The sequence below is a fragment of the Notamacropus eugenii genome, chromosome 6 (genome assembly GCF_028372415.1).
Source record: "Notamacropus eugenii isolate mMacEug1 chromosome 6, mMacEug1.pri_v2, whole genome shotgun sequence".
In the NCBI taxonomy this organism is placed as follows: domain Eukaryota; kingdom Metazoa; phylum Chordata; class Mammalia; order Diprotodontia; family Macropodidae; genus Notamacropus; species Notamacropus eugenii.
Genome location: NC_092877.1, coordinates 88,297,709 through 88,325,629, shown reverse-complemented (window position 1 = coordinate 88,325,629; position 27,921 = coordinate 88,297,709). Strand labels below are relative to the sequence as shown.

The 27,921-nt window shown below is 36.3% G+C and overlaps 1 long non-coding RNA gene across 9 annotated transcripts in view; it reads left to right on the top strand.

Moving 5' to 3' along the window:
* The window catches only part of LOC140511384 (uncharacterized), a 304,185-nt gene that overhangs the window by 74,751 nt on the left and 201,513 nt on the right, over nucleotides 1-27,921 (top strand). For 6 of the 9 annotated variants that reach the window (XR_011969534.1, XR_011969529.1, XR_011969531.1 and 3 more), the window contains 4 exons: nucleotides 18,420-18,515; nucleotides 22,963-23,098; nucleotides 23,791-23,899; nucleotides 24,483-24,568. This is a non-coding gene — a long non-coding RNA (uncharacterized lncRNA). The remainder of the gene's footprint in view (nucleotides 1-18,419; nucleotides 18,516-22,962; nucleotides 23,099-23,790; nucleotides 23,900-24,482; nucleotides 24,569-27,921) is intronic. The other 3 variants (XR_011969532.1, XR_011969530.1, XR_011969528.1) reach the window with 3 other exon arrangements.

Sequence of the window (27,921 nt, the reverse complement as noted above, 5' to 3'; positions counted from 1 at the left end):
ATTGACAGTGGGGCCAACAGTATATCTTCAGCATATGTTCAGTGTTTTAATAAGTCACAGAATGTTCTTCATATAATGTGAATGCCATGTCTTCAAGGCAAAATATCACCAGGGAAATTCTTTCCTAACCACACATTAGAAAAGTAGGCTCCTTGTTGGTCCTTCATTCTCCAAGAGGACCAGTGACATAAGAACAACGATGTCGTGATTTGTAAGTGAATTGGATTTAGGAAAGCAGAAGTATGCAGTCATCAGTCTCACTCTCTTCTCCAGGGGATGTCTGAGTCCAGTGACAAGACATAGTCAAGATGACGGGAAGTGGTCTCAGATGCACTGTGGGACCTTGACTTTTTTAAGCTAAAGTCTTTCCCAGTTCTCAGATTGTCTAAGGCAAAGTCCATTCAGTATTTAAAGACTCAGTAAGAACTGAGGCAAAAGATGGCCTAAATGCAGAGGGTAACTCAAAGGTCATCTTGGCTAACCCCATTACAACCGAAGAAACCAAGACCTAGAATGGTGAAGTAGTTTGTCCAAGGTCACACAAGTAATAAGTAATGGGGTAGAGAGACAAACATACAGATGGACTAATAACACCAAATCCATGCACACACAGACACACACATATACATGAATACATACATATATATGTATACACACATGTGCACATATGTATTTAATTGCATAGAAGGTCCCTTTTTTCTTTTAATCTACTTTCCGTTTATCCTCATTTTAGTATATTCCTTTTCATGTATAAGATATGGTTTATGTTGGAATGACAAAGGCATGTATCTTGATATGATTTCTATTTTTGGGGGTGGCAAAGTATGTTTAACTATGGGTCACTTGGTGGCACAGTGAATAGAGTTCTGGGGCTCGAGTCAGGAAGACTCATCTTCATGACTTAAAATGTAGCCTCAGATACTTACTAGCTGTGTGACCCTTGGTAAATCACTTCACCCTGTTTGCCTAAGTTTCCTCATCTGTAAAATGAGCTGGAGAAGGAAATGGTAAACCATTCCATTATCTTTGCCAAGAAAACCCCAAGTGAGGTCACAGAGTCAGACATGACTGAAATGACTCAATAACAAAAATGGTTACCTATTGGGAAGAAAATATTAGCTTCCTCAAAAATGAAATTTTTCAATGCAATGTGCAGCTTAGTGCAGTAGCAAACAAAATTGATACCTGTCTTCTTCATCTGATTTTTAGTCTTCTTTTCTAAGGAAAACAGGTTAAAATAATATTAAGATTAAAAGAAAATGTAACTAATCGGAGAGTAATGCCTTTCTTACATTTGTAGGGGATGTATTTGAAAAGGATCCAAAGGAACCAATTGAAATTGGCTTGAGATCTTGTGGAACAAAGACATATTTCAAAAATTCAGTCATAATTTAAGCATTTCCTGAGTTCTCTTCATGTATCTTGACCAATCTGAATATTATACAGAACATCTGGAGAAAATATTTTTTTTTTCAACTCTAACTTACAGAAGAACTTTCCAAGTTTCAGGGAAGTACTCTTTGCAATGATGCTTTCCTCTGTTTCCAGAGGCAGCAGACCTAGTCCCTTTGCTACAGAGAAGGGATGCAGATCTCCAGCCTGGCTTTAGGAATACAACAGCCATAGCAGGAGCTCTGCCGGCCAGCCTCCCTTGGGTGTTCCAGCTGTGGAAAGGGAATTTGAGGGAGGCTCATCAAATACCCATGTTCTCAATGAGCTGTGTGGTACAAAAATAATAGTTAATATTTAAATGGTGCAAAGTGCTATAGTTTGCAAGGAATTTTCACATATCTCATTTGAGATGCAAAATAATCATGCTAGGTACGTACTATTACTATTCTTATTTTACAGATGAAGAAACTGAGAATGAAAGAGATTAATTGATTTACCTTGGGTCACAAAACTACTGTGTTTGAAGCAGGAATCAAACTTTAGTCTTTTGACCCCAAAATCAAGAACTCCATGTACTGTACCACTGATTTTGGACGTGGGAAACTTAGGTTCAGATCAAAGCTTTGTCGCTTACAATTTATGCAACGCTGGGCAAATAGGTTCACCTGTGGGAGGTTCTGTTTGCTCATCTGTAAAATGACTAGATGATCTCTCAGGTTCCTTCTAGTTCAAAAACCCTTTGATTCTAATTTATGATTTGTTTTTACTGGAATGCTCCCCAGCACCAAGGAATTTTCCTTATTGCCACCTGATTCTCACTTTTATCATGTGCTAAGAATTTCACTGTTTGGATAGAAATATAAGGCTTAATGTGTTTGGATTACTTTCTACAAGCATTCACTGTTCCCAAAGAATCAAATGGATGGTTGCTGCCAGTGGAGATTAGTCAATTTGTTCACAAGCTTGTTTCTAAATAAAACAAGGATAAAAGCAAAGGCCTCTCCTTGATTTAGTTCCCTCCAAGACTGTTGCCACACGAATGGAATTTAAATGGGAGCCAACTACCTTCTTATGATTCTATGACAAATTCAAAAGGGCATTATGGTTTAAGGAGTCAAAGGACTAAGGTCCCATTCCCATCAGGATCTTGTCTGGGACTGTATTTCAGTGGCAGTGCTGGAATTGCTGTTAGCAGTGGCATTAAACACTCTATTTGATCTCTCTGTAGCTTAATTGCTCCATATCTATTGTCTATTCAAATTCAGGAGAGGGCCAGAAAGGTAATTAGAGGTAGTGGGGGAGGGGACTCTGTGAGGCATGCCACACGGATGCTCTTCGAAGAGACAAATGTATCGTGGCTGTCACAAACTGTCTCAGGGAAGTGGCCGGGCTATGATGAGGTAAACAATTCTGGGAAGTAGAGTTTGGGGGCTGAAAGGGGTTTTTCATCTATTTCCAAGCCCAGAAGCTATTTCATCAGCTTTTATCACATTTAATAATACCCTTCTGTACATGGAGGGTCTATGAAGTGATAAGAGATTTTTTGAGGGGTTGTTCAATGCAGTCAGTTCTTGTTGACTTTATACATCAAGAGATAAAACAAGCCTTCATAGGGTTTGCCAAGCATCTTACCAAATCAATAGGAGAATTTAAATGGTTAGATGAAGCAGATTATTCTCTGGAACAATTTATGAACATTTTTTACTGAACTTTTGGCCAGTTCTCAACATATCTTTGAAAAAGCCCTAGAACCATTTTGCTTAAGGGTTATTACAGAATTAAGCGGTCATGTATATAAACTTTATGACATAGAAAAGTTTTATTTTTTTCCCCATTCACAAAGTAGAAATTTAAATTTTTATTTCTTTTATCTCATGAAATTAATGAGAAAAATATTTAGGAAAGTTGATTTAATGAAAAATAAGAGCACCTTACTTTATAGGAAAATATACTGATTCCATATTGGTATGAGGGTTAGGGTAAGCACAATGTCTTTCATTGTTTTTGTGTCATGGACTGCTGAAGAAGCCTATGGACTCCTCCTTACAATAATGTATAAAATGAAATACAGAGGACCTAAAACCAATCTCACACACACACACACCCACACACACACACACACACACACACACACACACACACACACACACACAGACATTTGATTAATTTATACATACTCCAAAATCTATCCACAGACTTATGTGAAGTTCAGGGCTCCAGGTTAAGTACCCCTAACTCATGGTTAGGTCAAATGCTACATCAAGGAAAATATAGGGAAAGAATAAAGAATATTTTCCACTGTTGTTTAGAAAAGTATGTGAGGAATTCATTTTAATTCTTCTATGCAACATGACTAAGGTGAAAATGTATGTAATAAGAATGTATGTGTAGAATCCATATAAGATTGCACACGGTCTCGGGGAAGAAGTAGAGAGGGAGAGGGGAAGGAGGAGATAGGGGAAAAAAGCTAAAATGTATGGAAGTGATTGTAGAAAACTGGAAACAAATAAAATAATTAAAAAAAAAAAGAAATGTATGGGAGGGAATCGAATACCATATTTCCTGTTTTATTTTACTTTCATGAGTAGTACTTGACTTACATAACCTCAAATATTTAAAGTGCCATAGAAACTCTCCTCTCACAGCTGCCCTCCATTCGTTTTCCTACCTTCTTCCCTGTTTCATCTCCTTACAACTATAAATAGATGTCACTACTTTATGTCTCACTCCCTGTTCTCAAACTTTGCCTCCAGTCTTCTGTCATTTCCTTCATCAATGAAGTAAAGTAAAGTTTGTCATCTGACAAATGTGGGATGAAAAATATACGCTGTTCACATAACAATGAAGGGTAAACAGGGAGTGTAAAGGAAGGATACTTGCCCAGAGGAAGCATGGCAGTATAGTTGATAGAGAAGCTAGCCTCTGTCTTCCATTGGTATTGTCATATCAGGAGAAAGCACTGTGGACTTTGAGAACATTAATTGGATCTTCTTACATTAATTATGGAAAAACATAGGCAGAAGGGACAAGCCTGTAAGAGTTGTCTTCTGAACCTTTGGAGGGAGTATCTCTAGGAATGCGACCACTGAGTATTGGAGTATTAAGTCATATTGATCTTGTATTTCACTAAAATCCTCAGATCTTTTTTAGATGAACTCTTCTATAGTCATGACATTTCTATTTACAAAGTATTTGCAAAGTTGACTTTCACTTGAGTATACTTTACATCAATTCTAACTAAATTCCATCTTATTAGGTTCAACCCACTTGCCTCACCATTGAGAAACTTTTGGATTTGCACTTTATCATCCCATGGCTTTTGTTCTCTATAAATTTCAAGGCACTGTAATTGCTATTTTCCTATATCTTACCTATTCTCTATAGTATCATGCATTTTAATGGAGCTCGGTGTGTTCAGAATTAAATTTGAAGTAAACTGTTTCTTCCCTTAAATGATGATATTTAAAATAGTTATATGGATTGTTTGAGAATAACATTTGAGATTTATCTTTTTTAGTCTTATTAATAGCTAGTGTCTTGCTCTGTTTTTTTATTACTTATGTGTGTCTATACTATTTTTAATGATTTCAGTCATTTTTTTAAAAAAATAATATCTAATGAGTTGCAACTTTAAGCCCAAAAAACCCTTATGTATTGGCCCAACAGGACCTCATCTTGAAAACTAATTGGGTTGTAATTAACATTTCTTTTGATAACTATGAACTATAATAGAAAAAACTATAGATATGGCAAAACTCTTGAGAACAAAGAACTAAAATAATTTCCTTATAAAACTGTGGAATTGAGTTGTCTTGTTTCCAAGTTCTGTGATGTTGGTCCTCCCTTTGTACCCTTTTGTTAATGGTTGTGAATCCAAGATGATAGCCCTGGGAAAATCAAAGTCCCTGGGATGTTAGAGAATGGAAATTTGTGTGGGATCAAGCTGATGTTAATGAGTCTTAAATCTGACTGCTTTTACTTTCCCGTTCTTAAGAGTTATCTTCCACTGAGGATAAAAGAACTCTCGATAGTTATTAACTAATTCTTCTTAATCTTCCGAGGAATTTTGTTGGTGATAAATATAGTATATAGATTAGGAAAGTGAAAGTTCAAGAAATGAACTAATTTACTTTGAATTTCATATAAAGGCATATGAAGAATTGCTGATCATCCAATGAATTTTCTATGAATAGACAATTTTGATAACTCTTTTCACCTTTTTTTCTTTCAATTATATTAATAATTCAAATATGAACCAGTTACCAAGTCTCCCTACCCCATGAACTCTAGCAAAGGAGTAATGAAATTTATTAATCCAGGCTTGAAAGCATATTTTTAGAGGAAAAAGAGCTAGAAGCATGTATCAGTTACCATTTCTTTTTTTTTAGTGTCTCCCTCTTTCACATACTATTTAATATGGCCTCTAAAATTGGTTTGCTTGTTTACGTAGAATAGATTTAGCAAAGAAATAATACAATTCTTTATATTTTTTCTTCTATATTTGAGTAACCACTACTGACCCCACTGCCTAGCTTGCACCTATGCATAAGGTTTGGATTAATTTAATCCTATATTTTATATATATATACATATATATATATATATATGTATATATATATATATATAATATGTAACAAATGTACAACTTGAATCAGACAAGAGGTTAATTTATTGATATAAAAATGCTTCCATAATATACATTATCAGAATTATTTTAAAGTAATTATTCAGTAACTTAACATATACCTATTATTAAAATATGGTGAGAGGCTGAAAGAGAATAAAAAGCAGTTGCTAAGACTATTATGGTATTTTATATTTCACCTCAGATCTACTCTGTCTACACAACCCAAGTATATATCCACTGGTGAAATGGTCAGGCTTATGCAAATTGTCCTGCCTATAGTCATATTATTCAATGCAGAAACTCTTACCACTTGTAGTCTGATAGAACCCCAGGTTTCTAGACTTCTTAAGCTTAGTAAATCCCCTATAAGCCATGACATATTAACTTCAAGATCAGTCCCCCTACTCAAGAAACAGAAGCCGAAGAGGAATCCAGGGTCCTCTCTGTATGTCACCTTGTTGAATTCATGCTCTATATTGGCAACAATGATGGTACAGGGGAAAAGAGTATCAACTGTTCCCAACTCTTCCTTTACAAGTTGTCTAGAGACATAAGACATAATCTGCCTGCACTGTGCTAGCATTGGGCCAGATGCAGATTCCAAAGCTTCCGCATGGTGACAAAAACCAGGAAAGAACTCTGAGCATGCTCAACCCTGCTACACTTGTGTAGAACATAGAAGTTCCATTAATATCAGTTCATCTGACTCTTCAAATAACCCCAAAGCAAGTTGATAATTAGCAATCACTGAATTTAGTTTATGTAATGTGAACATAAATTCAGATATTTTAAAAGTTTTTTTAAGTAACAGAAATATAAGATTACTGAACCTCAATTGATCTCCCTTTTAACAGATATTAATGTCTACCAATATCTTGAGGTTAATGATGAAAAAATTGGACAGTATGATGAGAATGAAGTTTAGTTTAATTCCAAGTCCTTAAATATAAACATTTATCACCAGCTATCTTCCATGATCCCTACCCACGAGAAATATTGTGTCATAAATGATCAAGAAGTATCGCTGGAGTTAGGAAAACCTGGGTTGAAGTCCCGCTTCTTTAACAAACTGGCCATATGACCCTGGGAAAATCAGTTAAACTTTCATTGCCTAAGGCATCTAAGACTTTAAATTACAGAATAGTTGCAGATGTATATTGACAGAGCTATTTTCCACGCTAGAAGTTCCTACACTGAAGAAATCACTACTCCACCCCTATCCTATCCTCCTTTAACCTCCTCCCCCCATATATATATATATACATACATACATACAACATACAAGATGGAGGCTGAGTAATACATGGTTAAAAATCTATATTTTAATCTGAAAATAACAGAATTTGCCCTACCCAGAGTCCTAATTAACTGACACTTCCTTCAGTCCTGAGAAGAGTTAGTCCCTTATAAAGAAATTGGTGAACTTTTGATTACATTCTAAGAGTTAAGCTGACGAGTAGCAGTTTATTCAATTTTAAATGTTAATCTATGGAATTAAAGTAGTCTGAAGGGAGCTTTACAATATGTTTTCATAGGTCTTCATCCTTGCACCAGTCCTTTTTAAAAATTAGAAAGCATTCTAATCAAATGGAAAGATAGCTAATTTGGAATATGAATCAATATTTAAAAATATCTCAAAGGGTAGATAGTGGCCTCAGCAAAGAATATTATAATGTAATATAATGAAATATAAAGGTGATGTAAGATAATGAAAATGTAAAGTTAAATACTTGAATTTTTTAAAAAGTCAACTACAATTAAAGCCTTAAGGATAACTGGCTTAATGGAGTTTCATGTGAGACAAAACCTAAGGAATGTATTGAATTCTAAGATGCTCAAATACGTGGGTTTCCTTAATCATGTGCCCCCATTGCAAGCCCCATTTCTATGTGTATTGTTTGTACAAGGGGATTCAAGTTTATGGGGACATTATTATAAAGTGATTGTTGCTTTTTTTAATCTTCTATTAATTAAAAATTAAGATTTCTTTTTAATTAATTAAAATTTTAATTAATCAATATTAAATTAATTTAAAAATTTTTAAATTAAATTTAAACTAAATTTAATTAATTAAATTTAATTAATATTTATCTTCTTTCAATTAAACATTGTTCAGATTACTCTTGTTTTGTCTTCTCATTTGGTAAATGTTTCATGTTTGTAAGAATTAATGATATTGTGACTACTTTGTATAAGTGGGAAGCACACTAATGAGGGCCAAGAAATTTCAGAGGTCAATTGTAAGAATATATCTCACACACATAGCAGAACTATGTACAGTTGGACCATGAAGATGAATTGTAGCTGTGTGCCCAGCCCTACTCCCTCCTGGTAACCTTCAACAATCCCTACCAGTGTTAAGGCAGGTTAGGATGAGTAAGCCAGCATACACAGTGAAAAAGGTGCCAAGTTAGGTACTACAGCCCTAGGTTGCACTGCAAATGCTATCCAAGTGCACAGAGTAGGTAGTGTAGTATGCAACAACACCTGGTTCAAGACCTTTCTCTGACAGACTATCTATATGATAAAGGATTAGCTGCCTAGAAGCATTTAGGTGACTCAGTAGAGCGATGGACCTGGAGTCCAGAAGTCTTAAGTTCAAATCAAGCCTCAGATATTCCTGGACAAGTTATTAACTTCTGTCTATCTCATTTTTCTCTATAGTAAAATGAAGATAGCACCAACTTCTCAGGGTTGTTGTGAGTATCAAATGAGGCGATATTTGTGACGTACTTAGCATAGTGCCTGGAACATATTAGGTGTTTAATAAATTCTTGTTTCCTTCCTTCTTTCCTTATGTCACTTAATCTCTCTCAGCTCCCTAGATTCTCTAAAACTCTAAGTTAGTGATGAGTTGTAGATCTGATTGGATGGAGGGAGTTTAAACACTAAGAGGTTCTTGCATGGATGAAATCAAAAGTCTGTACCAAAAATAATGCCCAGAGCAAAGGAATTGATTACCCATACTACTCTGCGATGAACAGACCACATTTGTGGTTTTCGGTTTCCTGCAGCCTGTTAAAATTTAAGCAGAACATTGGCAGGCTGGAAAGTAATCAGAATGGTGAAGGGGCTCTACACAATATCACTTGGGGAATGGGACCCTCTAAGGAAAGAGAACTCCTGTGGGGAGGGGGAAGGACAATAACTTAGAGAGATGAATAAATGTCCTCTGCAAAGGGGAAGATACTTATTCTGCATATCTTTGGAGTACAGAACGAGGACTCAGGGAAAGGAGGTGAGACTTTAGCTAAACATACACAATGAATATTTCTAACAATTGGCAAAGCTCATAGTTTGCTTATGAAATAATGAGCTCCCTATTCCTGGAAATTTTAAAGTAGAAACTAGGTGATAATCTGTCCTCCATTTTATATGTTAAACCTTTATCACTAACTTAGAAAGGAATATAGTAAAACTGAGATAGCCATCAATTATACACAAAAAATTACTTACAAAAGAATAAAAATGCTCAATCTCTTATTGTGTAGAGTTTTTCCCTCCTCCTTCTAGACTATTAAACCTCAGGCCTCCATTAGAATCAATACATAGTCACATTCCTTCCTTTCTGTTTTTTTTTTTTATTCCTCTTTAATGGCTTTAAAAGGTGGTAAAGAACATTTCTTTAAACTTTAGCCTTACCTATCTCTGTCTTCTCAAATATTGCCTTTTTCTTGTGTATAAATACAATAGCTTCCATTCCAAAGACCAGTGAATGGTACACTTAGATCTAATTATTGATGAAGGATATGTTTCTGGATTTAAATTCCAGCCTACACAGATCCAGTCGCTAAAAAATGGGAGAAAGAGTATTAATTAAATGACCTTACAGCTCAGTAGACAGCATAGCAATCTGGTAGGCAGGAGAACAGGACCTGACAGCCAGCCTTAGCCTTCTGATCCTTAGGCTAACAACAACTCTTCAACCCTGGTGAAGGTATGTGAAGTGACTTACTGAAAGGTGGCTAAATAATTTTTAAGCTAACAATTTGAAGAAAGGTGATAAATGAGTAACAGCACTAGATTTAGTCTGAAAAAAGAAAAAAAAAAGCTCTATTAGAAGGGTCGGAAGAAAATCTGATGATTTAGTAGAAACCAAAAATATGAAATAGCTGAATTGGGATGACTGGCAGCCTTTATTATAGCTGCTGTAACAAAACTTGTGCTGTCTTTTTCTGCTGCTTATTACATTGTGTGGCTAGAGTGCTGTGGCCCTATAAACAGATGCACTCCAACTTCTCATCTCAAACAGAAAAGTTCAGAGGGATATACCAAATAGAGTATATTTTAATGTTTCTTCAACATGATACAGAGACACTCCATTCCTGATTATGCTACTTACAGAGAGGAACAGTATCTGCCATAAACTAGATATCCTTGATGAATATTCCTGGGAAAAGTTAGCACATTCAACAAAAGCAGACTCTTACTATGTGCCAAATATTAAACGTAAAAAGATAAACAAAGGAATTCATCCCTGCCCTCAAGGAGCTTTTATTCTCTTGGGCAATTAGTGGGGAAAAGGAAGATCTTCTATGTCCTTCTCCCCATAGCCCAATAATCCCAGAGCCTCTCTATTAGACAATCTAAACTTCACATCTCCAGTTTCTTGATAGGCCCACCTGTCTGTTGTAACAAGGAAAAGGGGAAGATATTGGTCAGTGGACCAAAGAAAAAAATTTCAATTAAATAAGCTTTTATTAAGTTCCTACTATATGCCAGAGGTTGTGCTAGACTCTGGGGGTTGGGGGGGAGACCCAAAAGAAGAATGTACTTCATTCAAAGAGCTTACCTTGCAGAATGGAAAGCTTATAATGCATATGTATGTGTAATATATATCTATGTCATCCATATCTATACCACCTATATTTGTATCTGTATCTGCTTTCCTCCTGTCCTCAAAAACAATCCTCATTCAATCATCCATTCCAATTTTATATTTTTTTAAAAAACTTTTAACATTTTATATCACCCCTCCTTTTTGTGCCTAAACTTTTTGAGAAGGCCATCTACAGTAGGAGTCTCTACTTCTCCTCTTGATCTCCTATTAACATTTTGGAGCCTGCCTTCTGATCTCATCATTCAAACATAACTCCTTTCTCCAAATTTATTAACAATGCCTTAATTACTATATCGACTGACTTTTCTCAATCCTTTCCCTTTTTGACTCCTCTGCTGGATTTGATCCTGCCAATTGCCTTCTTATTGATACTCTATCTAGATATTTTTGATGTTACTCTCTCCTGGTCCTCCTCCTCCTACCTTTTTGATCACTCCTCTTTCTTCCTTGCTGGGTTTTCAACTGTGTAATGCCCACTAACAATGGATGTTTCTCAAGTCTTTGTCCTACACTCTCTTTTTTCCCCCTTATTCTATTTTGCTTGGTTATCCCATTAGTTCTGAGAGCTTCAATTATCATCTCTACATAGATGAATTAGATCTACTCAACCAGTTCTAATCTCACTCCTGATCTCCAGTGTCACATCTCCAGATGCTTTTTAAAAGACATTTCCAAGTGGATTTCTTGCAGGCATCTTCAATATGTCTAAAACTGAACTCATCACTGTCCCCAATCTCTCCTATATTCCTAACTTCTTTATTATTATTGAGGATACCTCAATTGTCCCAGATACCCAAGCATGAAACCTGGATGTCACACCCAACTCTTCACTCCCATCTACTACATTCACTTGGTCAACAAATCGTCTTATCCTTTTGACCTTCATACATCTTTTGTATGTAGTCCCTTCTCTCTTCTGATACTGCTAGCACTTAGCATATATTAGTCACTTAATAAATACTTGAAGACTCTCCCTGAAAATACTTTAGTGACTGAATGGAGTGTGTATTCAAGTGGAAAGTGAAACAGGCAGACCCACCAGCAGGTTATTGTAATGACCAAGGCTTGAGGTGATGAGGGCTTGCATTAGAGTGATGGTAGTATCAGAGAAGAGAAGTGGGGGAGGGGGGGTCTGGAGAGATGGAGTTGCAAAGGTGAAATTGATAGGCCTTGGCAATCTGTTGATTGGATACAGGGGTAGTGAGAATTCCAGAATGATTGCTAGGTTGTGAGCCTGACATACTGGAAGGATGGAAAGGGAGGCTAGTGACTTTTTCACAGTGCTCCCTCAATCAAATCCTATTCATGTCATCATCTCCTTCATGTCATAGTCCTCTATAAGAATGAAGGACAAACCACAACCTGTGAGTAGTAGGAGTTGTCCCAATGGGGACCCATTTGGCCAGTTCTAGTTGGGTAACTCAGCTCATCATCAACGTTCCCCCCCTTTCCCTTCTCCTCTCTTTTCATCTCCCAAAATGGGTTATCATACCCTTGCCTGATGATATTCTGCCCAAAGGAAGGTGAATTTTGATGAATGAAGGCTACCTAGTTATCTTGGGGTTTACTGGCTAGATATATTTCTCAAAGACCATGCCTTAAACCCAATTCATTCTGGATCTCATTGATTGGGCAAAGATAGATACTTGCCCAGGCACCACTAATTGATTATTTTTTGGCCCTCTTGGTTCAGTTAATATAAATAGTATTGTTTCTCTTTTGATCAGCAACCCTGAGGGTCTTCCTGTCTCAGTATGATTTTTTTTTTAGTAGGTTAAAGGGGACATTGTTGACTCACTTCTTAAACAGGCCTATTCACAGAATGGTCATTGCCTCATTCAAACTGAGGACTCAGAAAAACCTTAGCTTAAAAAGGCCAAGGCTTCTCACTGTATCCTGGGCCAATCTCCAATTGTATTGATCTATATCTGGCCTCTGGACCTACATGACTCTGGAGAAGAAAGTGAGGCTGGTGATTTTGCACAGTCTTTCCTCCCTCAAATCCAATTCAGTTCAAGTCATGTCATCATCTCCTTGATGTCATGGTCCTCTTTGAGAATGAAGGACAAACCACAACCACAACTATACACAATAGGGAGTTTAGGACGAGGAAGAGTTTAAGGGACAAGATAATGACTTTGTTTTGGATATCCAGTTGGAGAAATCCAAAAGACAGTTGGGAGACTTGAGGTCAGTGGAAGGATTAGAACAAAATAGGAAGATTTGAGAATCATCAGCATAGGCATTATAATTAAATCCATGAGAGCTGATGAGATTGCCAAGTGAAGTAATATAGAGGGAGAAGAGAAGAGGGACCAGGGTTGAACTCTGAGGAACACCTATAGTTGGAGGGCATGATCTAGTAGAGAATCCAGCAATGGAGACAGAGAAGGAACAGGTAGAAGGAAAATCAGGGGAGAGTGGTATCCCAAATACCTAAAGAGAAGATATTTTCAAAGAGGAGGGAGTGATCCACAGTGTCAAAGGCCAAAGGGAAGTCAAGGAGAAAGAGGACTGAGAAAATGCCATTGCATTCGATCATTAATAACTTTAGAGAGATCAGTTTTGGGGGTTTTTAAGGTCAGAATCCAGATTATAAGAGGTTAAGAAGAGAATGAGAGGAGAGAAAGTGGAGACCCCTATTGTAAATGACCTTTTTAAGGAGGTTAGCTACAAAGAGCGGAAGAAATACAAGGTAGTAGTTAGCAGGGATGGAAGGATCAAATAAGGGAGGATAGACATAAAAGAGAGAGAAGCAACAGCAGGAGAAGATACTCACAGGCCACAGATATCACTTTAAAAAGCAGCAGTAAAGACAGAAAATAAGTACGTGCCACTGTTCTTAAGCTATGTAACTGAAAGTGATTTATCTCCTAAAAGAACTTACCAAATGGCTAAGATCCACGAATAGAATAAAAAAGCCTTTTTTATAAAAATAGAGGAGTTTAAGATGGCAATTCAGGATCAGGTCAGTACCATCAGAAATTATAGGATTAGTCACACAATCCATGGATAAGCATTAATTAAGCACCTACTTTGTGCTAAGCACTAGCTACACAATGAAAGTGCTACAGACAGGTAATAGACTGTCCTTGCTTTCAAGGAGTTGATGGTCTAATGATGAAAACATGTGAACAACTAAAACAAGATAAATATGATATGAAATAATCAACAGGGAGAAAGCACTAAAATTGGAAAAGCCCCTTATATAAGGTAGGATTTTAACTGAGACTTGGAGGAAGCCAGGGAAGCTAGGAGGCAGAGACTAGCAAGGAGAGAATTCTGTGCAAGAGGGATTGCCAGTGGAATTGCTTATAGTAAGGAGGGGGAGTGTTTTGTTCTAGGAATCACAATGAGGCCAGGGTAACTGGATCACTGAATACATGAGGTGTGGGTATAAGGTATAAGAAGACTGGAAAGAAAAGGAGCATGTCATGAAGGGCTTGAATTATATTTGATCCAAGACGTTTTAGGGAGTTATTTAGTTATTTAGTTAGGATGGGGGAAGTGGATGGGGAAAGGGATGGCACTTCCCCCTTCCCCAGCAGGTGGGGAGTGTGTGTCAATCACTTCAGGAAGTGATTACTTTGCACTTTAGAAAGATCACTGACAGTTGAATGAAGTATAGAGAGATCTGTGGCAGGCACACAATAATTGGATAGTGCCACAGTGCAGTCATGAGGTGATAGAGGTTTTCATTTAAATACTTAAATAATTGTCAAAGGAGAGAGAGGGGCATATGGGAAAGATATTATAAAGGTAAAATCAATTGGATAATAGAGTTATCCCTCAGGATCATGGACTTAATGATGAATTTAGATTATGTGAGGAAATGTAAACTTAAAACAACACTTCAGGTGGAAAGAAATTGATTGAGACATGACTTAGTGCCTAGAATAATCTATTAGAAGCTTGCTATATGTCATAAGCTAACAGAAAACAAATTCTAGTGCTTCCCTGTAATGCAAATTCCAGATTTGAAATGTCCTTCAGAATTCAGTAAATAAAGTTTTTATGGAACTGGTGTATTATCACAGGCAAAATTATTTCTCACAATTATCAAGATATTACATTGAGCCATAAAAATTTTAGACTACTTTGAATCTCAGCCACAATTCTAAAGTCTCTCAATCTCTAAGCTATAGGAGGATGAAAATCTTTCAAAACAGAAATCCAGTGGTAGAAACTGAAGCCACTTGGAGTATAGCTAATCCTCCTCATTATCATCTTTCCTACTCAGAGGTTGTGTTTGTCCTTTGTTTTCAAAGAAGACCATGACATCAGGAAAATGATGACATGACTTTCAGTTGACTTTGATTTGAATGAGGGAGGACTGTGCAAGGTCACCAGCCTCACTTTCCCATTCATAGCCATCTGAATCCAGTAACCAGATATTCATCAGGAAGACTAGAGACTGCTGAGGATGCAGTGGGAGACTCTGGCCCTTTTCAGGTACTCTCTTAGAATGAGAAATAGGGCCCTTTAAGAAGTAGTCAAGGGATGGCCCCTTTAATTAGAAAAAGAAAAAAATAATAATAATCAAGATGGGAGAGCAAGACCCTCAGAGTTTCTGTTCCAAAGGAAAACAGTTACCATTGACATTCACTGTAAGCCAGGAGAGTCCAAAAAACACTCATTAAGTGGAGCCTGGGCAGGGACCTATTGTGTTCCAATCTATGGGCTTCAGAGTGGGAAGGAAGGAAGGAATAAAGAAAGAAGGAAGGAAGGAAGACAAGAAATCTAGCTAGAGATGAATTTATATCCTAGAACTTTTATTCTATTATGTAAAGCAGTTATTTTTCTACTTCTACAATATACCCCAAAACATCAAATAAATAATGATAATACCAGGAATGATTCTATCTAACCTCCATAGAATAATATAAAACTGAACTATTAGCATTAATTCTAGTACTAATTATACTAGTAATAACAGTTCATGTTTGATAATGCTTTGATGTTTGCAAACTGCTATATATATATGTGTAATCTCATTACTGTGACATATTATCCCCATGGTACAGATGAGAAAATTGAGTTATCTTGACATTAAGTGACTTGCCCTAGGGTCAGAATACTAGGGAGTATCTGAATTAAGGTTCCAATCTAAAACTTCCTGATTCCAGGTCCAGAAATCTATCCATTATGATATAGTACTTTTCAGTTGTAGATTGACTGTCTCAGAAGGAATTAAAGCATTTTTTCTCCAGTAGATTAAGGAAAATAGCAGTTAAGTGACTTGCCCATGGTCATATAACTAGTAAGGTTCTGAGGTCATATTTGAATTTAGGTCTTCCTGATTTCAGATCCAGTGCTCTAGCCACTGAACCACCTGTCTGTCTCCTATACATAGTAAAGAGGATTCTTATTTAGTGATGAATTTCTTAGATTTTGTGATTCTATAATTTATGTAAAACATTATAAAAAAGGAAAGTCCTTTATTACTTTATGACATCTGGACAAGTTAACTCTCTATGATCTTAGCTCTAATGTTGTGGTGGTGGTATTCATCCTTCATTGTTGAAGAAGACCATGCCATTAGAGAAATGATGACATGACTTGCACTTGACTTTGTTTTGAGAGAGGGAGATGAGGGAGGGCTGGGCAAGGTCATCAGCCTCACTTTTCCTCCAGAGACATCTGAATCTAGTGACCAGATATTCCTCAGGATGGGTGGAGATGATCCAGAATGCAATGGGAGACCCTGGCCCCTTTAGGCCAAGGTCTATTCAAGTACTCACTTAGGGTGAGGTAACACCCATTCAGTGAATATGCCTTTTTAAGATGCAGTCAGGGGGACGGTCTTAATGAGACCAACAATGAATATATACCCCATCCAAGGCATTAAGTTTCCTCCAGAGAAAAGTTGTATTCCACTGCCCTAGACTGTCCCTGTAACTTATAGAATCTTTAGTTTAGTGACTTCTGTTATTCACAAGAGGGATTGGTTGAGAATGTGATTGAGTGAAAATTCTATCTATCTTCTGGAGAAGAAAAAAAAAAACAACTGAATGGACTTGTCCTACTATCAGTAGACTAGACTATTAGAATCACCAAGGTAAATGAAGGACAGAACTTATATTTTACTATGCTATTATCAGATGCTAAAACATGATTGTCTTCATCTTTAGTAAGTCTGGTTCAAGAAAGGACTAGAAGTTTATACTGAGAGTTAGGAATCAACAGTGGCATTTGATCAATTTCAGGATGAATCAATGACAACTTCACTTTGAGGTTCTTTCTCAACTCCTTTTGATCATGACCCGCTAAAAAGTTCAGAAACACTGAGCTACCCCAGATCGACCCACTGTCATAGAAGGAAAAAAAAAAAAAGATTACAGTATCTGTGGTGACTGTGAAAACTAAATGAAATATCCAATTATACAAAAGGTTGAAAATGTTCAACTCACCTAAACAGAAAATGCAAATGCAAAACTGTTAGACCTTGGCATTTCAGGGTTTTACTGCACTCCATTCAGAAAGCATCCCTGAAGATTTATGATTAATATAAAACACTAATTGAAGGTAAATCTTAGAAACACACCTGGAAATTTCTGCTAGTTACCTTTAACTTCTGTTATAGTGAAACTCTCAGGAACTATTTTTGGAGATCAAATGGGTAGTACTTTGAAAAGCTCAGCTTGATTAAGAACAGACAACACACATTTAGGAAATGAAAGGAATTGCTCGCTACCTTTTTGAAATCTGTTAGAGACCTCACTCCAGGTAGACAAATGGGAAGAAAAAGTTAAAGAGGATTTTAAACTTAGATGTTTGGAAAACCTTTGACAAAATTCTTTACTGTCCTGTAAGATCTGAGGTACACACCAATGAAAGTAATAGAAAATTGGCTCACTGGACTGAACAATGATTTATGGAAAGGAAAAAGTTACTGGAAATAGTTTTTCAGGCTCAAATCTGTTAGTATATTTTCGTAATTTGGAAGTCAGCAGCAAATGTCCAGTCTTGTAATGAATACAATAAAAACATTTGGAATTATTGTTTGTAAAACATGACTTTTAAGCTATACTTACTATAAATACTATAGTTTATAATATCAATGCAAAATAATGTTACATCATAATAATAACTAGCTTTTCTATTGTACTTTAAGCTTTACAAAGGTGGTTTTTTTAAAAATATATGGTAATTGATTTGATTCTTGCCTAGAGATTTCTATCAAATGAAAGTAAGTTTTATTTGAAGGAGGAAGCAGCAGGACTTCTGGAAGCTCACTTCTCTAGCCTAGTGTATTTAATAGCAATGAAATAATTGTTAGAAAAATTACAACCACAGTAGGCAATAATCTGGGCCCTAGTTAATGTTTTCAACAGATGATAATGGATGGCTTTGATTGGTTCTAATAATTTCTCATTTATCTAGACTCAGTCAACTTTTGAATATCATCATTTTCGTTTTTATTAACACTTTTTAAAAGTTGACCAATGAAACCTGAGATTTGTATTTGCTATGACTGATGAGAAAGTGTTTTGTCTGGACAATCAGATTCAGTTGTTTACAACTTAATCCATATTTTCTTTTAATCTTTCCTCACTTTAGGGCTACTTTATAGACATACTCTGAGCATTAATTGTCCTCAGTAATGAAAGGTTCTAAAGGACTGTGAAAACATCAGATATCATAGTATAAATTTAGGTAAGTATATCATGAATAGTGCAAGATTTTGAGGAGTCTAGGAACATATATTTATGTATGGACAACACAGGAAAGGCAGAATACAGTATTGGATACCAAAAAGGCTCCATGTCAGGAAGAATTGTATTCAAATCTTGCCTCTGGTTCTTCTTGACTTTGTGACCCTCTCATTTAAACCCTCTGTTAGAAATCCAAGCAGTTTTCAAAGAATATAAAAGGCAGAAAAATTCCTGGTCCACATTATTCAGAAGAATTATTTCACTGGAATTCTCAACACTAATGAAATCAAAGGACAACACACACACACATACACACACAAATGATATAAAAAGTAATGTAAAGCATGATTAAAATATTTTGGAAAATTAATGGTAGATAAGGGAATTATTTTCTAAGCTTGGATCTATGTGATGTGGATCTGCATCAGGGTGATAGCAGTGTCAGAGGAGAGAAGGACTTATAAATGAGTTACTCTGAAGGTAGGAATTATAAGATATTGGTTTGGATAAGAAATCAAGAATAAAACATAAGTTATGAACTTTGGTGACTGGCAGAATTGTGGTGTTCTCTACAGTAATATAATGCTTGATAAGAAAGAAGGAGAACTTTACAGTAGACAGAAAAGGAATTAATAATAAATATATTTTTGAATGTTTTGAGTGTGAGATGTTTAGTGGACTTCCAATTTGAGATTTTCAGTAGGCTGTAGGTGATGTGAGACTGAACGTAAGGAGAGAGATTAGGGCTGGACAAGTAAAATCTGAGAATAATTTGCCTGGAGATGATCACTCAAACCATGGGAGTTGAGGTCACCAAGTTAAATAGTAGAGAGTGATGTAAGAAGAGATTATGATTAAGGGAATTTCAGAGTTCCTGAACACTGGGTAGATAACATTTGAGTATTATGTGTTGCAGAGGTAGGGTAGGTGAGTAGGTCATGGGAAATTAGTAAATTGAGAAATTTAGAGATTAAGATATTTGAAGGCATATCAATATTTATGTTGTAGTCTGTCTTCTAGTATGAGGGCCAGAGTTGGGGAGGAGATAAAGAACCATTTGAAGAAGGAAGAAGAGTATCTTAGAGATCTGTAGGGAGTTGCCACCAGAATCTTGACTGATTGATGAATATAGATAGAATGAACCTCAGAAGGGTGGAGTGATTACAGGAGAGAGAGAGAGAGAGAGAGAGAGAGAGAGAGAGAGAGAGTCTGGACATAACAATGGAGTACAAAAAAAATAGACCAGTGACCTAGGGGAACTGTGACCTAGGGAGAGGGGTTGGAGTGCAACAAGTGCTTGAAAGGGCTTCCAGAGAAGTGATGTCATGAGGATAGAGCCAGGCGCAAGAAGATAGAAGGAATAGAAAAGGAGAATTTTTAAGATGAAATCTATATTATTAATTATGAAGGAGGCATTTCAAAGACCACAGTGAGAGAGCAAGATAGTTTTGGAGCAGGAGGTTAAGGAAGCTTGGGTTGAAGAGGATGGGAATAAGAGTGGTCAGTGGAAAACAGAGAAATGGGATTTGAACAATGGTAACTGAGGATTTAGCATTGCAGGATTGTGAAGAAATAATAGATGGAATTATGTTAATTATCAATGAATGAGTTCAAATAGGTTATTACTGTCCATAGGGATTTGGTCACTGGTTACTCAACATGGTTAGTATGTGGTAGGAAGGGGAAGGTGAGGGAAGGTAATCCAGGCAAAAGCAAAGACTATAGGTAGTTAGACAGGGTTCCTCAAACATCTGGAGCTCAATACAATGGCTGCCATTACCAAAGAGGCACTTTCCCCCTTTCTAACATGTTGCCTGCAGTTTAGATTTAAATGAATGTGTTTTAAAGTCCTTTAAGTCATATTTAATACTTTTTTCCTTTCATCATTTTTATATGATCAACACTTCCATTTTGGTTTTATGAATGAATGATCTAACTGGTGCAATAGTATGTGATGGGAGTGGTTCTGCTACCATTATATTAATTTGCCAATTCCATTATTCATTTTGCTAAATCTAACAGGATTTAACTATAGCTACAGAATGGTTGTAGAATGGAAATTGGTAGTACCTTGTCTTTGGTCTATGTCATGGAGTAACATTTCCATTAAATTCAAAAAATATTTTTTAATATATCTGCTACTGATTAGCATATAAAGAAATAGAGTCCAGTCTCCTCTTTAGAGATGAAGAAATTGAGCTCCATCGAGGTAGATTGATTTGCCTCACATAAATCTGGGAGTAAGTAGCAGAGTTAGCATTCAAATCCATGTTTTTGGATTTCAGAATTCAAACACAACTTCAAACAGTTTGATGACTCCTAAAAACTCACTTAAGGCATTTGATATCTTAGAGGTGGTCTAACAGCAAGTTTCGTTTGGATCCTTTGAAGCCATGCTTCTGAGCCACTGGTTTCTAAGTCAGGAGGTGAGGGGAAGGAATGATAATATTTTACCATAGAATGTTGGTTCTAGATCTTGGATTAAGACCCAAATTAACATCACTTACATTTTAGACTTTAAATGGTTCTATGAAAAAACCTCAAAGAAGGTGGTGAACAAGTATGGACATCTTAGATCATATACAGGATAGACATACACCCTGTTGGCCAGGAAACCTTCCTCTCTTCCATCCTCTCCCTTCTAGTGTAAGCAGGGAGTAGATTACATGTACGAGTTGAGGCAGAAATGAAAGTAGCTGCCCTTATTACTGATGCTGACTGGTACTGTGGACCTGTTGTCAGTTTATAATCTTGTCTCAATTGAGGTCGTTGTTTAACTCTTAGTATGTCAGTTTGATTCTATGTTACAAAAATAATAAATGACTTAAACCTGTTTGAGAATATGGTAGATGCATCTGAAAATATAATAAAATCTAATTCCTTCTAAATTTCTTAAGTTAAAATTATGTTTTATGACTGCCTTACTGATAGATGATCACTATCAATATTTAATCAGTTTGGTCAGTTATGTTTTTAAAATATTTATTTCCCTGAATATTGCTCTTTTGCATAATAAGGACAAAGAAATTTATAATTAATAGCTAATTTTTTCCTCAATGAAAAATAAATTTTCTATAATTTTTCCTCTCTGTAATGTTTTGCTCTCAGAAAGTGAAAATGTTCACATTTCTTGAAGCTAAATTTTACCCTGAGGTCATGAAAATAATCTCATCTTTCATTATTAGAAACATTTATCTCTCTTTCCTTAATTTCTGTTCATGTTGTATATCTACGTTTCCATTTTGGTGAAGTTCGCAGCTCAGATTCAGGACAGATAGAAGGATGATGTGAGGGTGAGGCCAAGGAGGAGGTTATACATATTTAACAAGGGACTGGCTATGTAATTTTCCCTGACAAATACAACACTGTGTCTTCTGGAATTTTGCAGGAAAGGCATTTAGCCCAGTCAGCACTGCTGTAAATTTCTAAACACCAGCTAGACAGAATTGAATTCAATCTTTTATGTGCCTTGGGACACATCCAACCCTTTTCTGATTTTTCTCAGAAATCCTGCTGACTTGGAGCAGGTGTGCCTTAAAATAACAAGAACTCATCATGGCACGATTGTTATCACTCTGACGGCTTCTTCTTAACTCCTTCCTGTTGCGCACACCTGGTCACATAGGCATCATGAAATTTTTGGAGTGAGCGACAGACCACCCCACAGAAAGGCCTTTTTTTCCTTGTGGAGGAATAAAAGGGGTTGTTATATTAATAACTGATGATGGACGTTGAAAATGGAATTGAGCTAATAAGGGAAGTTTTCAAAAGAGTTCCACCTGTATTTGGGCCACATTATTCTGACTTAGCTTTTCACTTTGGGATAACAGGTGCAGATTCTTTGCTGTATTGAGAGATCTCATAAGCCATGTTCTCATTACTAATTATATAATTTCTTTCATTTTAATTGAAGCACTTAGAAATCTTCTCAGTCTAAACATCATAAAATGTTATTGGCAACCAGTTAACATTGTAATTCTGTTTTTAGCTGATGTAAACAAAAGCCATATTGCTTAGCATTTTCCAATTGTGGAAGAAAATAAAAAGTAAAAGAGAAGGACTTTTTAAAAAGTAGTAATATCGATTTAAGTCTTGACTTTTTCTTTCACTGAAGGTGAATTCAAGGGAATATGTCTTTCTTCAAATTTGGTTGAACTGTCTGCTAGTTTCAATGTTAGGTAATAAGAGGCAGCTAAGTGGTACAATGGCTAGGGTGCTATACCAGAACTAAAATAGATCAGGATTTAAATCTAGCCTCCAAGACTTAGTTCTGTTATCCTGGACAGGTCACTCAGCCTCAGTTTCTTCTTCTATAAAATAGGGATAATAATAGCACTTCCCCAGATTATTATGGGGATAAAATAAAGTAATATTTAAAAATCACTTTGCAAACCATTTATTGCTATGTAAATACTAATTGTTATATTATTATTTTATTATAATTACAGTTTAATACAATGCTGAGCACATAGGTGACTGAAAAGTATGCCTTGCAAATAATCAAGTGGAAGATTTATAGGAGGATAAAGACAAGAAACACTCAAGATGGTCATACATGGATGGATTCTGTACTGCATCACTGAAGTACATAAATGAGTTTTACAAAGCCCTCTCCTCGCATTGATGCTTTGGAATAGGCAAGATATGTACTAACACCTCCATTTTTGAAGATGAAAACAAATAGACTCAAAGGAACTGAGAGTAACTTGCCTAAGAGTACAACATGTGATTTATCAGTGCAACCTCATTTTAAAATCCCTCCTTTCTCCTAAAAATTTTTAATGACCATGGTCTTCACCTGTCGAGACTGAAAAAGTTATGGGTGCTACTTAGGAAGTATATATTGTAGACCTTCTTAGCAGACTACATGAAAAATATGGATTAAAGGTCATATTTACTGTAGGAGAAGCAAGGCTCATATCATATATCACATGTTATATATCAAACATATCGTATCTATTATCCATAACAGTATTTAGTTTAATAATAACAACTCAAGTTTATTTATCAGTTTAAAATTTACATAGAGCTTGTTTTACAAAAAGACTATGAAATAGGAAGTGCACAGATTAATATCCCTTTTTTACAGATTAGGACATTGAGGCTTAACGAGATAAAGTGATGTGACCAAGGTCACCAAATTGGGAAGTTACTGAGTCAAAACTCAAACTTGGCTTTTTTGATCCCTATTTAATTAAATGCCCTTTGCCCCACATGACCCTGTTTTGTCCATAATAAGTATGGTATAAATGACACTCATCTCTCTTTTTTCCCAGATGGTGGTGGTGGTGGTGATCTTTCATTCTCAAAGAGGACCAAAATGACATCACCATTCCAGTGTCAAATTTTGATGCATTCAACTGTGACTGACCAGATCAATATGAGGTCAGAATGATCACTACAAGTCGAGCACAAAGAACTTGTGTGAACATTTGAAAGGAATTTTCTAAATTTGTCCATCTTGTCTTTTCCTTTGATCTATTTCAATTCTCCTTTTCAAATACAACACAGCACCTTCTCTGATGAGGGCATGTCCTGTGCCAGTCTTTCCTATGTCACACAACTGATTCCAAAGTTATTAAGAGAGACCTTGAGAATGTCTTTGTATGGCCTTTTCTGACCACCATGTGAATGCTTGCCCTGCATGAGCTCTCCATAAAATAGTCTTTTTGGCAAGTATACGTTTTGCATTTGAACAACATGGTCAGCCCATCACAGTTGCATTCTCTGAAACATAATTTGAATGCTTGGCAGTTTAGTTGAGTAAGGACATCAGTGTCTGGTACTGCCAAGTGATCTTCAGAATCTTCCTTAACAATTCAAATGGAAGTGATTCAATTCCCTGGCATAGCACTGGTAAACTGTCCAGGTTTCACAGGCATACCACAATGAAGTCAGCACAACAGCTCTGTGGACCTTCAGTTTGGTAGTCAGTCTAATACCTCTTCTTTCCCACACTTTCATTTAGCACCTCCCAAGCACCGAGCTAGCTCTGCCAATGTATGCATCAACCTCATTATCGATGTGTACATACCTGGAAAGTATGCTGCCAAAGTAAGTGAACTTATCTACAGAGTTCAAAACTTCTCCATTTGTTGTAACTGATGGTCCCATGTATGGATGGTATGGTGGTGTCTGATGGAACTCTGTGTTTTCTTGGTGTTGTCAGGCCAAAATTAGAACAAGCAGCAGAGAACAGATCACTACTTTGTTGCCTCTCAGCATCAGAGGCTCCACTGAGTGCACATCTGCAAATAGAAAACCATGTACCAAGTTTCCCTCTGCTTTGGTCTTGGTGTGTAGCCTTTTCAAGTTAAAGAATTTACCACCAGGGCATTAGCTAACCTTGATGCCATGTTCATCCTCATTGAAAATATTTTACAACATGGATGCAAACACCATAAAAGCATTGGAGCAAGCACACAGCCTTATTTCACTCCACTGGTGACTGGGAAACCATGAGAGCATTGTCTATTATATAGAACCTAGGCAAGCATGCCATCATGAAATTGACATACAATATTGTGAGGATGAACTCCTCCAGCCAACCAAATTTTAACATAGTTTTTCCATAAGCTCCCATGATTGACAGTATCGAAGGCCATGTCAAATCTACAAATGTGCACAGACCTCCATTCTCCTGGAGCTGTCAGGCAGTAAATACCATATTGACTGCCTTAGGCCCTTTCTGAAGTCACATTGGCTCTCAGGTAGATGATCATCTTCCAGGTGAAGGATCAACCTATTAAGGATGACTCTGGCAAGAATGCTCTGCCAGCAACGACTAAGAGAGAGATTATCACAGAGTAATCTATTTCCTTTACCTTTAAAGAGACAGACAATGGAGGCATTCTTGAACTCCTGGGGGAGATCCTCCTCTTTCCATATAACCAAGAAAATTTCAGTCAACTTTTGTATGAGCAATGAACTTCCTACCTTACAAATCTCAACTGGAATAGAATCAGCAGCATGTGCTTTGCCACATGAAAGAACCCTAATTTAAAACCTTTTCTTTAGTTGGAACTTCAGCTAGGGAGGGATTATCTTCAGCCTGAGGTAAATGGTCAATAGCCTCAGCATTGATTGATGATGGTCTATTCAGAACACTATGGAAGTGTTCAGCCCATTTCTCCAAGATCATATCTTTATCAATAATCAATGTGACTCTTGTCAGCACTGGCTAGTTGAGATACACCACAGGTCTTTGGCCCATAAATAGCTTTCAGAGCATCATGAAAGCACTTAGGGGCAGCTAAGTGGTGCAATGGATAGAGCATTATGCCTGGAGACAGGAGGAGCTGAGTTCAAATCTGATATCTGACACTAGCTGTGTGTAATACTAAACACATATATTTACCATACATTGAATGAGAGGAAAAGATTGGGTTATGTTGCATTTGGAAGTATTCTGAAACCCACTTAATGCCCCAAGCTTCCTCTCGTCTTAAGGGTCCATATATTAACACTGATGTTTTCCAAACAATGTCATAGGGCAGTAAGTTATCTAAAAAAATCCAAAATTGTAGATAAAAAATTAAAATGTAAATGTGTGAAGTTGCCCTTGAAAGACTGCAGCATAACACTGATAACTTGAAAGACAAGTTATGTTGAAGACATAAATGAAATGTGCCAAATCACTCAGGCATGTAGCAAATGAATACCCTTACTGCTGCATTTGTATTCAGGAAGTATTAAAACCTTGCAAAAGACTCAGATGGGTGTGAGAAATCCTCTATAGATGACTTATGGAAGGATATGGACAAGAATCTTACAGGTTCAGGTTTGGATGGGTTGTGATTAGAATAATTTCTAGGAATGTACAGATGCATTCATGCTTAAACTCATCTGTCTTCCTTTCCTAATCTTGATTTTTCCATAACAATCACAGTGTGAACAAACACACACACACACATACACACACACACACACACACATATATATATATATGTATACACACATATTTATCTACATGTACAGGGTTTAAATGTGTATGTGTGTGTGTGTGTGTGTGTGTGTGTGTGTGTGTGTGTGTATCAATTACTTGCGAACTCAACACTATATGAACTCTTTAGGACTAGGACTATTTTCATTTTTGTCTTTTTATTCTCAGCACATAATATATTGAAAGATCCTAGAAATTCTTTTAGAATTGAAATGCATTGGTGAGAAGCTTACCCATACCCTTGAGATCGTGGGTGCAGAAGTGTATTGAAGAAAGAATGAATGAGAAAAAAAATGAATGAAGTTGAGACTGAACTAAAGTGACAGAATCTGATTGAAGATAAGTCTTATGCTATATCATGTTGTGGAATAGCAAAGTATAGCATAAGGCCCAGAGTGAGATCAAATCAGCACAACACCAATTCCAGATCAAGTGTATTCTGTTGAGTGGTAAGGTTAGAGACAGTGCAATTAATCTCATCTAGATTTGAATGAAACACAGCAAACCAATGAGAAAAAAAGAGTAAAAGTTTGAGGCATATAATAGAAATGTTAACCATTGAAAGAATGTCACTTCATGAAACTCCAAACTTCCTAAAGTGGTACTATGCAATACCTTTTATCTTTTAAATTATATCTTGAACTTAACTCAGCATGCTGTCTCAGCCAACCTTCTAGTTCTACGAGTCTGGCAAAAATCTATACTTCTTCCATCAGTTAAAAATTACTAAATATATTTTTTGTAAGTAAAGCAGAGAAAGATATAAAAGACTGTTTTCTGTATGACAGCAAGGATTTGAACACAAAAGGCTTCATTTTGATACAGCAAACATTTGAGGAAAATGAGTAGAAATCATAAAAGGCTTAATTTCCCTAAAAAGAAACATTATAATATATTCCATGTGCTTGAAATACAATTTATACAAAAGTTCAACTTTATTTGAGGAGAAACAACACGATAAGTTCTTGTAAAAATAGTTTTTAATCCTATTTTATAAATCAAAATTACGAGATGTATAAAAACATAGTAGTATTTTAAGATGGTTTGATCATATTTCAGTAAAGCATTTTTCTACACTTTTTAATTTTTTTCTTAATTGGTAAAAATATACTGAATTACCACTTTTCTTGTAGCTACAAGTTCATCCATGTGGACTATGCGTTTTTTTCCCCCCCAAAATGCTAGCATAGTACAGAACTTATTCATAAAATAACTTGTTAATTGGTGGTACAATGGATAGAATGCTGGGGCCTAGAGTCAGCAAGACGAGTTCAAATCTAGCCTCACATGCTAGTTGTGTGACCCTGGGCAAGTCACTTAATCTCCACTTACCTCAGTTTCCTCATCTATAAAATAGAGATAATAATTATACTTGCTATTGTTGTTATGAGGCTCAGATGAGATAATGATTGTAAAGTGCTTAACACAGTGCCTGGCACACAATACATGCTATATATTAGCTATC